This window comes from Populus alba, chromosome 13, assembly GCF_005239225.2.
Source record: "Populus alba chromosome 13, ASM523922v2, whole genome shotgun sequence".
In the NCBI taxonomy this organism is placed as follows: domain Eukaryota; kingdom Viridiplantae; phylum Streptophyta; class Magnoliopsida; order Malpighiales; family Salicaceae; genus Populus; species Populus alba.
Genome location: NC_133296.1, coordinates 6,663,742 through 6,678,872, shown reverse-complemented (window position 1 = coordinate 6,678,872; position 15,131 = coordinate 6,663,742). Strand labels below are relative to the sequence as shown.

The 15,131-nt window shown below is 34.3% G+C and overlaps 1 long non-coding RNA gene and 1 pseudogene across 1 annotated transcript; both read right to left on the bottom strand.

Moving 5' to 3' along the window:
- Positions 1 to 8,977: 8,977 nt before the first annotated feature.
- On the bottom strand, positions 8,978 to 10,105 carry LOC118040278 (uncharacterized). Its single transcript, XR_012167590.1, has 3 exons — positions 9,978 to 10,105; positions 9,332 to 9,426; positions 8,978 to 9,159 (listed from the first exon to the last, which is right to left on the bottom strand). It is a non-coding gene; the product is annotated as an uncharacterized lncRNA (long non-coding RNA).
- A 2,726-nt stretch (positions 10,106 to 12,831) lies between these two features.
- LOC118040279 (uncharacterized) lies at positions 12,832 to 14,898 on the bottom strand (annotated as a pseudogene).
- Between the last annotated feature and the right edge of the window lie 233 nt (positions 14,899 to 15,131).

Below are 15,131 nucleotides of genomic sequence, written 5' to 3'. Positions count from 1 at the left end.
AAGAAGAAAATTATTTGTCTTTGAAAATATTGTTGATGTTCTTTCCCATAATAAATACAGGAAAAAGTAAATCTCATTTTAGTCCTTGATTAGAGGGATTAAAGTAGAGAAAATTGTACTATGTATGGAATCTTGGAATCGAATCCACACCATATAGGCTTGATCAGTTGGCGATGATGTGATAATTAATTAAGCATTAAATCTCCTTTTCAACTAACAACAATTAATTTATCCTAATTTGAAAGCAAAGCATCTTTTAACGTATGAGGACTTTTCATGTTCACTGCATGTAAACATAGTAAGGTGAGGCCTTTAAAACCAAAAAATAAAGCAAGTGGGTTTTTGGATTTTTTATCACCCAATTTTCTGAAAGAAGATTTTGTGATTTTTTCCAGTCTCAACAGCTGATTAGTTACTTAAAGTGCATGTTTATCAAGGTTTTATATCATCATTTTGCACTTGAAGTATCAGTAACTCCTTAACTAAAGCATGTTTTATAATAACAAGTTTGATACTATAAGATACCTTAATTTATGGTAAATGTTCATCTTAAATGCAGGCCTATCACATAAATAAAAGGATTGATTGATGAGTTTAAGTATTGAAAGTGAAAGGACAAAGAGATGCCGGTGCAGTCCAAACCGGAACATTGCTTGGTAATTGGATCATATCTGGAGCTCTAGATCTCGGATTTAGATCCATTTTATATGGATGGAAAGGTAAGACAAAGGCCTACAACTTTTATGAGGAGCCTAAGATTTAAAAAGGCCGTTTTGAAGTCCAAACTGAAGGAACAACGAAGAAGTCCGAAGCTGTCCTGCAGCCCAGACACTATTTAGTGTTCAACCCATATCTTGAGTTCTAGAAATCCAAATGACCTCATCTTTTTTTTTTTGTTGGAAAGCTGAGACAATTTCCTAGAACATTCTTGAGGATTCTGGGAAAATTATGATGTTAGCAATGACGTCTTGTTCAGACAAGAAGATAAGGATTGTCACCAAGTCAAGATGTGGCCACCCACTCATCAATTAGTCAACAATCAATAGTTCCAAAATTTTGGCCTATAAAAGGAGGCACTTACCATGTTATTGAGGCATCTTGGTTTTCAGATCAAGATCATGCTCTTGCTTTCTCTCTTTTGTATTGCTTATGTTTTGCTTTTCATTAATATCAAGTTTATGCACCTTCATTTCCTTTCATTTACTTAGTTAACTTCTTTCTCATTTATGTTCTTATCTTGTTCTCTACTATGTTTCCTTTCTTTCATTATGTTTAGCTAAGTTAATTATGTCAAAGCTGGAAAGGGTACACTAATGGTGTAAGAATAAGTATAATATAAACTTAACATGGACCTTAACGTTGGATACTAACATGTTTTGTTATCTTCTTCACTTTTAATACTTTGCTTGTTAAATGGTTAATCTTTTAATTGTAGGAATGGACTGATGAAGCTATCATTTGGAAACATGACATTGGAGATGAATAATTTCAACATTTACAAGCAACCTGGAGATGATAATGATTTATAGGAAGTGGACTTTATTGAAAAATTAGTTCATAATCAATTTCAAACCACTTCCAGTGAAACTGAGATTGATGAATCTGATGATTTGCAAATGGTCTACTTTCAGGAATCAAAGGCATGCAATTGGAGACCACAAATTGAAGAATTTTCACCATGATCAATTTGAGCCCATTACCTTCAAGTGTTCAACCACCAAAACTGAATTGAAGCCGTTACCATTTAATCTCAAATACTCATTTTTAGGAGAAAATAAAACTTTTCCGGTAATAATCTCTTCCAAACTTAATGCACATCAAGAAGGTAAGTTATTACAGACTCTGAAAATGCATAAAAATGCATTAGGATGGACCATAGCTGACATAAAAGGAATTAGCCTTTGATTTGCACACACATGATTTATTTGGAGGAAAATACTAAACCCTCTAGAGAAATGTAACGAAGGCTTAATCCTAATATGAAAGAAGTAATGAAAAATGAAGTCATTAAGCTTCTAGATAATGGAATCATTTATCCTATTTCTGACAGCAAATGGATAAGTCCAAGTTGTACCCAAAAAGTATGGAGTCACTGTGATAACGAATGAGAAAAATGAGTTAATTCCAACTAGGACTGTTACTGGTTGGCATATGTGCATTGACTATAGGAAACTTAATTCTATGACTAGAAAAGATCATTTCCCTTTACCTTTCATGGATCAAATCCTAGAAAGAGTTGCAGGTCATGAATTTTATTGTTTCCTAGATGGCTATTCAGGTTACAATCAAATTGAAATTGCATTGGAAGATCAAGAGAAGACTACTTTCACATGTCCATTTAGTACTTTTACATATCGAAGGATGCCTTTTGGATTATGTAATGCACCAGCCACGTTTCAAAGATGCATGCTTAGCATATTCAGTGATATGGTTGAACGTTTTCTTGAGATTTTTATGGATGATTTTTCTGTTTTTGGTGATTCATTTGATGATTGTTTGACTAACTTAGAAAAGGTTTTGAGCAGGTTTGAAGAAAAGAATCTTGTACTGAATTGGGAAAAATGTCACTTTATGGTAAGAAACGGCATTGTACTTGGTCACATTGTTTCATCGAAAGGAATTGAGGTTGACAAATCTAAAATCGAGTTAATTGCCAACTTACCAATACCAAAATCTGTTAAAGATGTTAGATCATTCTTAGGACATGCTGGTTTTTACAGAAGGTTCATCAAAGATTTAAGTGTAATATCTAAGCCCTTGAGTAACCTTCTAACAAAGGATAATATTTTTGAATGGACTGAACATTATGAAGAAGCCTTTGTTAAACTTAAAAACTTGCTTACTTCTGCTCCTGTCATTCAACCTCCTGATTGGTCATTACCTTTTGAAATAATGTATGACGCTAGTGATTATGCCGTGGGTGCTGTCTTGGGACAAAGAAAAGATAAGAAACCTAATGTGATTTACTATGCAAGTAAAACTTTAAATAGTGGTCAAATGAATTACACCACCACTGAAAAAGAATTACTTGCAGTAGTATTTGCTTGTGATAAATTCAAGTCTTATCTAGTTGGCTCACCTGTTGTTGTTTTTAGTGATCATGCAGCATTGAAATATCTTCTTTCTAAGAAAGATTCTAAAGCTAGATTGGTGCGGTGGATTTTGTTACTTCAAGAATTTGATATCACAATCAAAGACCAAGAAAGGCACCGAAAATGTTGTTGCAGATCATTTGTCAAGATTGACAACAGTTTTGAAATCTGACATCACACCAATCGATGACTATTTTCCTGATGAATCTTTACTTTCTGTTTGTACGATGCCTTGGTTTGCTAATATTGTTAATTTTCTTGTTTCAGGACAATTGCCAGCTCATTGGAGTACCCAAGACAAAAGAAAGTTCTTGAACGAAGTGAAGAACTTTTATTGGGATGACCCTTATTTATTCAAATATTGTCCTGATCAAATATTTCGAAGATGCATTCCTGACAATGAGGGAAGTAGTGTCATTAAATTTTGTCATTCTGAGGCATGTGGGGGTCATTTCTCATCAAGAAAGACAACTGCAAAAATCTTACAAAGTGGATTTTATTGGCCCACCATGTTCAAAGACTCACATGCATTCTGCAAGACTTGTGAAAATTGTCAAAAGTTGGGATCTATTTCAAAACGTCACATGATGCCTTTAAATCCTATTCTTGTCATTGAGATCTTTGATTGTTGGGGTATAGATTTCATGGGTCCATTTCCTCCATCATTTGGTTTCGTGTACATATTAGTCGCAATAGATTATGTTTCAAAATGGATAGAGGCAATTTCAAGTCGAAACTATGATCACAAAACAGTGATAAAGTTTTTGAAAGACAATATTTTGAGTCGATTTGGAATCCCTCGAGCCATAATAAGTGATGGTGGAACACATTTCTGCAACAAGCCATTTGCTTCTTTAATGAAGAAATATGGAATCACACACAAAGTTGTCACCCCTTATCACCCTCAGACAAGTGGACAAGTAGAGCTTGCTAATAGGAAGATCAAACAGATCTTGGAGAAAACGGTGAACCTTAATCGGAAAGACTGGTCTTTAAGACTTAATGATGCACTTTGGGCTTATCGAACTGCATATAAAACATCATTAGGTATGTCACCTTATAGACTAGTCTAAGGAAAACCTTGTCACTTGCCTGTGAAAATTGAACATAAAGCTTATTGGGCTATTAAAGCTTTCAATTCAAACATTGATGATGCTAGTCAGCTGCGAAAATTGCAAATAAATGAGCTTGAGGAAATTAGAAATGATGCATATGACAATTCAAGAATTCATAAAGCAAGAATCAAAGAGTTTCATGACAAGAAAATACTGAGAAAAACATTCAATGTTGGTCAAAAAGTCTTGCTTTATAATTCTCGACTCCATTTATTTCCTGGAAAACTAAGATCAAGATGGAGCAGTCCTTTTATTGTGAAACATGTGTATCCATATGGGGCCTGTGATATTGAGAATCCAAAGAATGGCAATGTTTTCAAGGTAAATGGGCATCGGTTGAAAGTTTATTTTGACAATTTTTCAGTTGAAAATGACTCTACTGAATTGAGTGATCCTGTATATAAAGATTTATTCTTTTTCTCACATTGTTTTGTTTTTGTTTTGGTGTATCTTTTATTTTGCTAGTTTCTCTCACCCCGGTCAAATGGCGGATAACGGTACTCCGTGACTCTTAAGTCGGTTCTTTCAGTTTCCAATGATAACTGATATCTGTGTATATAATTGTGCAATTCTCTGCTCTTTCTTCTTTCTTTGAATCTCCCATCCAATTCTCATTTGAAAATGGACACCACTCTTGAAAAATTGAAAAAGTATTTTCCCGCTCTGCCTCAAAATGCGATTACAAAAATTTATCGTGCTAGGTGTGAAAGATTGAGGTTGTTAATGAACCATGGAATTCCTGAAGATATTCGTTGGCTGATTGAAGCAAAGGTCCGATTATCAGGTGAGTCCTCCAATTCTTTCATTTCACACATGCCTGGAACAGGTAAAAGCACTTTTGCAAACAAAACGTTGTGCAAAACGACTGAAAGTCTGTCACAGATGTGCTAGATGGACTTGTAATGCGACATGTCGTTCTTTAGGAATGGTATTTGTAAACCATGAAGATAAAATACAATTCATTAAGGATGGCCTAAGTAAGGGGTCTTTAGATAATCTTTTGTTGACCCTTGAGACGCATCCTAGTGGAGATGTGCATTGTGTAATTCATGGTTTATGACCACGATTCCATAAAGAACATGATCGACTTAGTCTTGGGAATCTGACTAAAAAAGACCTTGTTTGCCAGTTTTTAAGAAAACTGGATGGGAAGCCTATCCCCGACCTATAGAGGTCGTTTAAGCCTTTCTTAGATGTAAAACCAAGGGAAGATGTGAGCCACAATCACAACTACCTGTACATACATGCTTTGTCAAAATAAATAAATAAAGAGAGAGAGTGTGAGACTACAACTGGCCTACATATAGGTGGTATGATTGCATTTTCACTTTTTCATCTATAAATTCTTCTCTTCCTTCCCTTCATTTCTACTTATCCCATACATTCATCAAATATAGAAGTGTGTAGAAATGGCAGGTTCCTCAAGTCATCACATAAGAAATATTTGTGTTTTCAGTGGATCCAGCCCTGGGAAAGAAAAGGAGTTTTTAGAATCAGCAAATCATCTTGGTCAAGCACTAGCTGAGAGAATGATTCATTTAGAGTATGGGGGAGGCAGCCTTGGGTTAATGGGAGGTGTTTTAATGGCTGCATTTTTAGGAGGCAGTCAAGTTTTGGGGGTTGTCCCCAAAGCTTTGACAAATGGGGACATCATTGGAAAAACAATTGGAGAGGAATTACAGGTCCCAACAATGTCTGATCGACTGAATGCCATGTTTAGCCATGTTGATGCCTTCATTGCCTTACCAGGTGGTCTGGGCACATTGGAAGAGATCTTTCATATTTCCTCTTGGGCCCAACTGCACATTCACCATAAACCTATAGGTTTGTTAAATGTTAATGGTTTTTATGATAAGTTGTTGTCTTTCCTTGATCAAGCTGTGGAACAAGAATTTCTAACATCTTCAGCATGACAAATCATAATCTCTACTGCTACTGCTGAACAATTGATTGACCAACTACAATTTTTCATCCCTGTCATTGATCCTTGCATGAGTCGCCTAAATTGGTCAGCTAAGGAAAGCCGTAAAAAGCTTAGATTAGTTTGAGCCTTCATCTGTGAATCCTTGTGTCTTTTGGTTTTATTAATAGCATATTATTTTGTTTTGTTACTTCTTATATTTGCTTAAGTGTGTTTCAGGTTTGTCATTGTTCGCTATTTCAGGTGATGTCTTCTATACTCTATCTTTCTACCTTGGGACATTGAGGACAATGTCTCGTTTTGGTTTGGGGGAGAGGGTAGTAGTTTAAAAAAAAGGAATTATTCTTGAGACGCATCTTAGTAAAAATTTTCTAATTGTTATTTGCAATATTCATAACAAGGCCTATTAGAATACTTCTTGAAATATTCAGGTTTACAAACTCTCGCATTGTTATCACTTGATTCTGCTCATATACTCATTTAACAAGTATTATTAAACCTTCATTTTCACACACACACTTTAACATATGATTGTGGGTTGCACATTGGATTATTACATTATTTATATTCTTTTGTTGAAGGGAACAACTAAGAGGAAGGGATAGTATATAATTTGCAAAAAAAAAAAATTATTGATAATATTGATGATAATAGAAACGTAGATAAGTTTGGTTTCGTAGCCCCCCTAACCTAAGCAATTAAGCCCGAAGGGGTGTTTTAACACTTAATACCCTAAAGTCAACTGACTTGGGAGCTATTGGCCCAAAACTTGTTACATGGGTTAAGGAGAAAAGCTTAAGGGAATCAAACATTGCACTATCTACGTATCAGTATTTGCAACCCGAGTTGTTAAGCTCGTAGGGGTGTCTCAACACCTAATGCTCTAAGACCAACTAGTCTGGGAGTCATTAGCCTAAAACTCGTTACATGGGTTAAAGATACATTGTGTTTTAAGTTGTATGTGTATATAAATAAAATAAAATTAAAAAATAATAATAATAATAATAATAATAATCCCAACCCAAGGAAGTTCACCTTAAACATTTGAACATAATATTGTTTTCTTCCAACAAAAGCCCCATCATCTATGTTTTCATATATTGAGCACATAAAAAGAAGGTTTATTAATATCTTGTTTAAGAAGTATGAAGCAGTAATATAAATTTAATGAGAGTTTGTTTATCTGGATAGATTAATGGAAGTTGAATGATGAATGCCTTGCTTTGTGAAACTTGCAAATTGTTTCTCTATTTTAACGCTTTAGATTACTAGGGACTAGTAATAAGCTGGTTGGGGGGTGTGATTAGTACTTAAAAGTGCATGTTTATCAAGGTTTTATATCATCATTTTGCACTTGAAGTATCAATAACTCCTTAACTAAAGCATGTTTTATAATAACAAGTTTGATACTATAAGATACCTTAATTTATGGTAAATGCTCATCTTAAATGCAGGCCTATCACATAAATAAAAGGATTGATTGATGAGTTTAAGTATTGAAAGTGAAAGGACAAAGAGATGGCCAAACTTAAAAAAGAGATGCCGGTGCAGTCCAAACCGGAATATTGCTCGGTAATTGGATCATATCTGGAGCTCTAGATCTCGGATTTAGGTCCATTTTATATGGATGGAAAGGTAAGACAAAGGCCTACAACTTTTATGGGATCCCAAGATTTAAAAAGGCTGTTTTGACATCCAAACTGAAGGAACAACGAAGAAGTCCGAAGCTGTCCTGCAGCCCAGACACTATTTAGTGTTCAGCCCATATCTTGAGTTCTAGAAGTACAAATGACCTCATCTTTTTTTTGTTGGAAATCTGAGACAATTTCCTAGAACATTCTTGAGGATTCTGGGAAAATTATGATGTTATAAATGACTTCTTGTTCAGACAAGAAGATAAGGATTGTCACCAAGTCAAGATGTGGCCACCCACTCATCAATTAGTCAACAAATCAATAGTTCCAAATTTTGGCCTATAAAAGGAGGCACTTACCATGTATTGAGGCATCTTGGTTTCCAGATCAAGATCATGCTCTTGCTTTCTCTCTTTGTATTGCTTATGTTTTGCTTTCATTAATATCAAGTTTATGCACTTCATTTCCTTTCCTTTACTTAGTTAACTTCTTTCTCATTTATGTTCTTATCTTGTTCATCTATGTTTCTTTCTTTCATTATGTTTAGCTAAGTTAATTATGTTAAGGTGAAAAGGGTACACTAATGGTGTAAAAATAAGTATAATATAAACTTAACATGGACCTTAACGTTGGATACTAACATGTTTTATATTTGTTATCTTGTTCACTTTTAATACTTTGCTTGTTAAATGGTTAATCTAGATTTATGTTGTATAACACTTGGTACAACAAATACTTGGTACTTTCATAGCCCATACTGTATGGTATAACCGACACCTGAGCTATGAAAGGAACTTGATTTGTTGTTAACATAAGTTATAATCATGAATGCCTGCCAACATTTACAAGTATTAGCTTTATTCGAATAAGATAACTAATGTAATCATGTTAACAATTTATAATCTGATTGGAACCTCCTTTATGTGTGGTTTCCAATTGAGTAATAAGAGTTTATACTATACTTGTTTGAAGTACCATTAGTGGATCCTCTAACCTTGACATTTATTTTTATCGTTGTTTAATCCTTACATTAATCTTTCAACTCAAAGTTCTCATTAATTTCTTCATTCTCTTCTTTATTATTGTTGTTATTGTTGTTGTTGTTGTTGTTGTTGTTGTTGTTGTTGTTGTTGTTGTTATTATTATCTGTTCATAAACTCAGTATATAGTCTAGAAACCTGTGACCCGATCTTTTAGATCATTCTCAGGTGTAACTGAAACTTCATCATAGCTGAATTATTAGGCATGCAAACAAGTATAAAATTATACAGAACTCTTAATGTTTCTACATCTTCCTCGTCAACATAAAATAGTTTTTATCAAGCTGAAACCTGGCAAGCGAGCTACGACTCCCCCTCAGCAACAGTTGAAGTCCACCAAATGAAATGCAGATCTCCCTAAAGCCAAAAAAAAAAAAAAAAAAAGATACATATATCAGTTAAAAGACCAATAGCCATATACCTGGATGAAATAAGCTATTCCATAATCTATTATGAATGAAGATGCATTATGACTTCTAAACAGACTCAACGACAATGACTTTTGTGTAATTACAAGTATGGCACATACAACTTGAAATCAGCTCCTGAACCTTCCTTGTCAATTTTGTAAAGTTTCTCGTGTGTCACATACTCAAACTTGTCTTCTTTGGATGGTTGCTTACCCTGTAAGAGGATGGGATACAGCAAGTAGGCAGCATTAATAGAAATGAATTGTGAGATCGCAATATTAAAAGAAACAAATAAACAAACATCACTAACATAATGTAAATTTGTTTCTACTACATTGTTCAAGTACGTTATTGCTGAGATCCTGCCCTAACACATAGCCTCAGATCATTGTACCAGCCCCAATTTGTTTTAGTGACCTAATAGCAATAGAACTTTGGTTTTGTCTAGAAAACTAGTAGACAAGTTCACATCATGCAAATCAACTAATAAACTTGCAAGGTCGCTATTCCATCATTACAGGTTGGTTGTAATAACAGCACATGACTTGTACTTTTTGAAAACCAGGTAATTGTCAATGGCTTTGAAAAGAAAGTGAAAAAAAAAAATTATGTTGTTAGTGCTAATAATAAACCAAGACAAATACAATAGAGGAATAAAATGCAAACATGTAGAAGAAACATAAGAATACAGAGTATCTAAGTCATTCCCAACACCAAACATGTTAGAGTGATAACCAAATACCAAAACAGAGAGAAGAGGATTACCTGCGCATTACGAGGGTCAACCGGAGTGCCATCAGTGTTCAATGTTCCAGTTAATAAGACTAAATACCAGCTGATGCTTGACGTTTCTCTAGTTGTCTGTGTTTGAGAGTCTAAGACTCTAAGGAGAGGGGGGCGGCCGCGAGTGCTAGTGTTAGGATTTCAATTGATGCTTGGCGTGTCTCTGGTATTTAGTCCTATTAACTGGAACATTGAACACTGATGGCACTCCGGTTGACCCTCGTAATGTGCAGGTAATCCTCTTCTCTCTGTTTTGGTTTTTGGTTATCACTCTGACATGTTTGGTGTTGGGAATGACTTAGATACTCTGTATTCTTATGTTTCTTCTACATGTTTGCATTTTATTCCTCCACTGTATTTGTCTTGGTTTATTATTAGCACTAAAAACATAAATTTTTTTTTTCACTTTCTTTTCAAAGCCATTGACAATTACCTGGTTTTCAAAAAGTACAAGTCATGTGTTGTTATTACAACCAACCTGTAATGATGGAATAGCGACCTTGCAAGTTTATTAGTTGATTTGCATGATGTGAACTTGTCTACTAGTTTTCTAGACAAAACCGAAGTTCTATTGCTATTAGGTCACTAAAACAAATTGGGGCTGGTACAATGATCTGAGGCTATGTGTTAGGGCAGGATCTCAGCAATAACGTACTTGAACAATGTAGTAGAAACAAATTTACATTATGTTAGTGATGTTTGTTTATTTGTTTCTTTTATTATTGCGATCTTACAAATCATTTCTATTAATGCTGCCTACTTGCTGTATCCCATCCTCTTAAAGGGCAAGCAACCATCCAAAGAAGACAAGTTTGAGTATGTGACACATGAGAAACTTTACAAAATTGACAAGGAAGGTTCAGGAGCTGATTTCAAGTTGTATGTGCCATACTTGTAATTACACAAAAGTCGCTTTCATCGAGTCTGTTTAGAAGTCATAATGCATCTTCATTCATAATAGATTATGGGATAGCTTATTTCATCCAGGTATATGGCTATTAGTCTTTTAACTGATATATGTATCTCTTTTTTTTTTTTTGCTTTAGGGAGATCTGCATTTCATTTGGTGGACTTCAATTGTTGCTGAGGGGGAGTCCTAGCTCGCTTGCCAGGTTTTAGCTTGATAAAAACTATTTTATTTTGATGAGGAAGATGTAGAAACATTAAGAGTTCTGTATAATTTTATACTTGGTTGTATGCCTAATAATTCAGCTATGATGAAGTTTCAGTTACATATAATCCAAGAACTAAATGATTGGAAGAAAGTGAGGTTTGCGGAATCTTTTTGTGGCTCACTTACGAGTTGTTCAATGAGGTCTCTCTGCTTGTTTTTTTTTTATATATAAAAATTTGATTTATTTGATTAGTTTTATGTATTTTTATATCGATTTAACATATTAGTATTAAAAATAAATTTTTGATAATAATAAAATATTATTTTGATAAATTTCTAAAAAATAATAATAATAATCATAATAATTAATAATGAGATGCTCAAGTAACCTATATGCTTAATTTTAATAAATGAGTTCACTACTATTGATTAAATAACCTTATTATTCTCTATTTAATAGTTGAATTTCTTATTACTATTTCACACCGACATAATTATGAATATTAAATTTTTTAAATACAAGATAAAGAATTATGATTGATTTTAAAAGCAAGATAAAATCAATAAAAAAATTATTAATAATTAAAACGTGATATATTATCAATCATGAACTCATTATTCAGACATCTTTATTTTTTGCAAGTTAATTATCGAAGGTTAATGATGATAATTTTTGAAGAAAGATGTTAGTACTTTATCAAATTTGTTTTGGTGTTATTTTCATGAAATATAAATCGTAAATTGATTGATTATCAAACTTAAAAGAAATATGATAATTAATCATTTCCTTTTACTTTTAAGGTTGCATGACAAATCATCATTTTTTTATAATAATATTAATATTATTTTTTATACTAATTCTTAAGAAATAAATAAAAACAAGTCAGAATCATGGAAAATAATAATTAAAAAAAAAACACTTGTTAGATTGTAGGAAATATACCAAACAAATTGAAAAAATAATAGATAACAGAAAAAGGGAAGGGAAAGAAAAAAAAAAGTTGGTAGGGCTACATGTGTGGCCTAAAAACTCAAAAAAAAAAATTATATATATATATATAGGGGTGGAGTCCCTGGCATGGAAATTAACTTTGCAGTTTTGACTTTTGAGTAGTTGTTTGTGTTTCTGTGTGGTTGAAACATGATTGTGATTTTTTAAAAAAATTTCACTTAAAATTAAGTTTTTTTTTAATAATTTTAGATTATTTTAATGTGATATAAAAAATAATTTTAAAAAATAAAATATATATATATATATATATTTTAAATAACAATTATTATACATTTCTTTTTCATCTAAAAATGAAGATTACTGGGTCTTTACGCGATGCAGGTACCAGTCATATCTCAGGATCAGAGCGTCATGGCTCTAAGGTGAAAGTTTAGTTCCTATTTGTTAAATAAATATTCAGTATACATAGAGATGGGATTTTTATTTTTATTTTTTGTCTATATTCTTAATTCTTATTCTGACATAATTACCAGATCTAGAACATTTAAAACATTCTTTATATTTTAAAAAAATTAATTTTAACCTACTACGAAACATGAGCCAATACATATCAAATTCGGCCCCTACAACATGCATAGATCACACGAGCTTTGTACTCTGGGATTAAGTTCATGCATCAGAAACCCTCCAAGCAACTCCTACTTTCAAGAGTACAGATGAAATTAGGGGGACAACAGTTAACCATAATTGTTGCGAGTGTACAAAGGAAAGAAGAAACAAGGAAGGAGATGTCATGGAACAAAGATTTTTTAAGTACATCCAAGAGGAAAAGTCATTGAGGAGGTAGCATACAGACAACATGCTCCTAATCACAATTGCAAAACTGAATAAACAGAAAAGATCACACAAGCACATCCTACAACACATAGGTACCCAGGTTTGTTCAGTCACCGGAGTTCAGAACCTAAATGGTGCCACCAGGCTGCATAGGTTAAAATGCCACTGATCCTCGGGAGAGAGACAATGACAGTTCTAAGGGAACAGTATATGAAAACTGGGGCTCAATGAAGTATCTGGTGTGTGGCATCAAGGATCCTGTTCTTGTGCAAGTAATGACTTCAGTGTCGTCAGAGCTCTGCAAAGCCACAATCATTCAAAGTGAGTTGTACTTTCAGCTCAAAACACCATATTAGAACAGACAATTCAATATATGACCAGAACTGAAATTAAGGTTTGCAATGGCATGCTATTCCCATGTATAGCATGTCAGATCATTGCGATTATTACTGCTTGTGTTACAGCAGATAAACGCAAAAAAACGCAAAAGATGGCATCGATAGAAGGATTTGAGGAGGCAGAAGGTTGAAAACAAGATAACAAGACTTGGTCATCAATTAGAAACAACTACACTACCAAGATGTAAAAATGCTTTTTGAACAAAGAGCAGGGCAAGAGCAAGGGGTGGAAGACATCGACAACTACAAGCTACAGGCAAAACCTTGCATGGCAAAATAGTAAAAAGAAACTATGAAATTGACTAGCTGGTTTGTATACTTGATTGGCTGGAGATGAGAGAGACATGCAAACCCCTAACTTTTAGCTTCCATTGGATCACAATTCAATCTAAACTTGGGATGTTGAACACAAACACCGAAACAAATCTATATCTTGTAATAAATATGATCGTGAGCGCCCAATTTCAACCTGTATACATGTTATTAAGCTCTGAATATCCTCCCAGCAATTTTTTTCAGGAACCACACAAACTTTAAATGCAAAAGAAACCAAAATTTTTGTAAGACCTCCAATAAACTTGCTTCCATCAAACTAAAAGTCTAACCATTATCTCCATTTCAACATTAAACTTATCCATAATTTACTTTACAAAAATGTGATCACACTTATTAAACTTATCCACGAGTAAAATAACCCAAAAAAACATGTATCACTAAACATGTAAATCAGAAACCACTTAACATAAGCAAAACATGACAAGAAAATAGAAACAATCAAATACAAAGCAAGGAAAAAAACAAGATCAAGATTAGGATAAATTATACCATCCACTTGAACTGGGCCGATTTCCACTGGATCTGGGTCTAACGAAACCCAGATTTGATTCATCACCTCTCCTCATCGTCTCATGCCCACCTGACTTAGGCCTTCCGTCTTCACCAAACCGACCCGTAGAACCGAAAAACTGTTGCTGTTGCCTTTGACCCACCTCCTTACCCCTAAAAACCTCCGGTCCAGGCCTCTCCTCCCTCCCGACAAAACCCGATCTAAGATGTGGTGGCACAAACTTATCCGGTTTAGGCGACCCCAGACTAGCCCCAACCTCCTTCTGCTTCTCCTGTCCACGAACCGGAGAAGAAACAATCGAACCAACCCCGGTTCGACCTAAAGGACGCAGAGAAATACTGTCTTGTTCCGGTTCAGCCCCTGTTTGAACCGGGATTTTGAACTTGAGCTGGATGGATTGGTGGGTTTTCGGAGAGGAGTCAGTGGTGTTGTTTGGATAGTGGATATCGGTTTAGGTGTGGGTCGGGTCAGAACCAGCATCCGGCCATGGGTTCGGGTTGATGAGGATGGAAGATTGCTTTTGTAGAGATTGTTCGGGCTATTAGGTGATGATATTGTCGAGTAAAACGAAGTGGAAGATGGGTGCTTTGATGGGTTGTTGTTTGTGTTACTAGAAGAGGAGGAATTGCTTATGTTTTTGTCATAAACATGGTTAAAGTTAACGGAGGCATATTTATTGGCTCTTGCCATCCACCACCAGCAACCACCACTAAAGTAGAGTCTTGTGTGCTTGTTTCTAGATGAGAAAAAGGACGGATCTTTGGCTGTTATTTTAGCTCTACAGAGGAAAAGGTACGAGTGAGAATAGAAGGAAATGGATCTTGAAGTTAAAAAGGAAAGAAGAGAGTGGAGAGAGAGGGAGAGAGGGAAAACAAAAAAACGCCCTCTTTTTTTTCGTGCTATAATTATTTGGGTTTTTTTTTTTGTTTTTTTTTTTTAGTGAAAGGAATTGAGAGGGGGAGGAGTCCGCGGTTTTTAGGGAATGGTA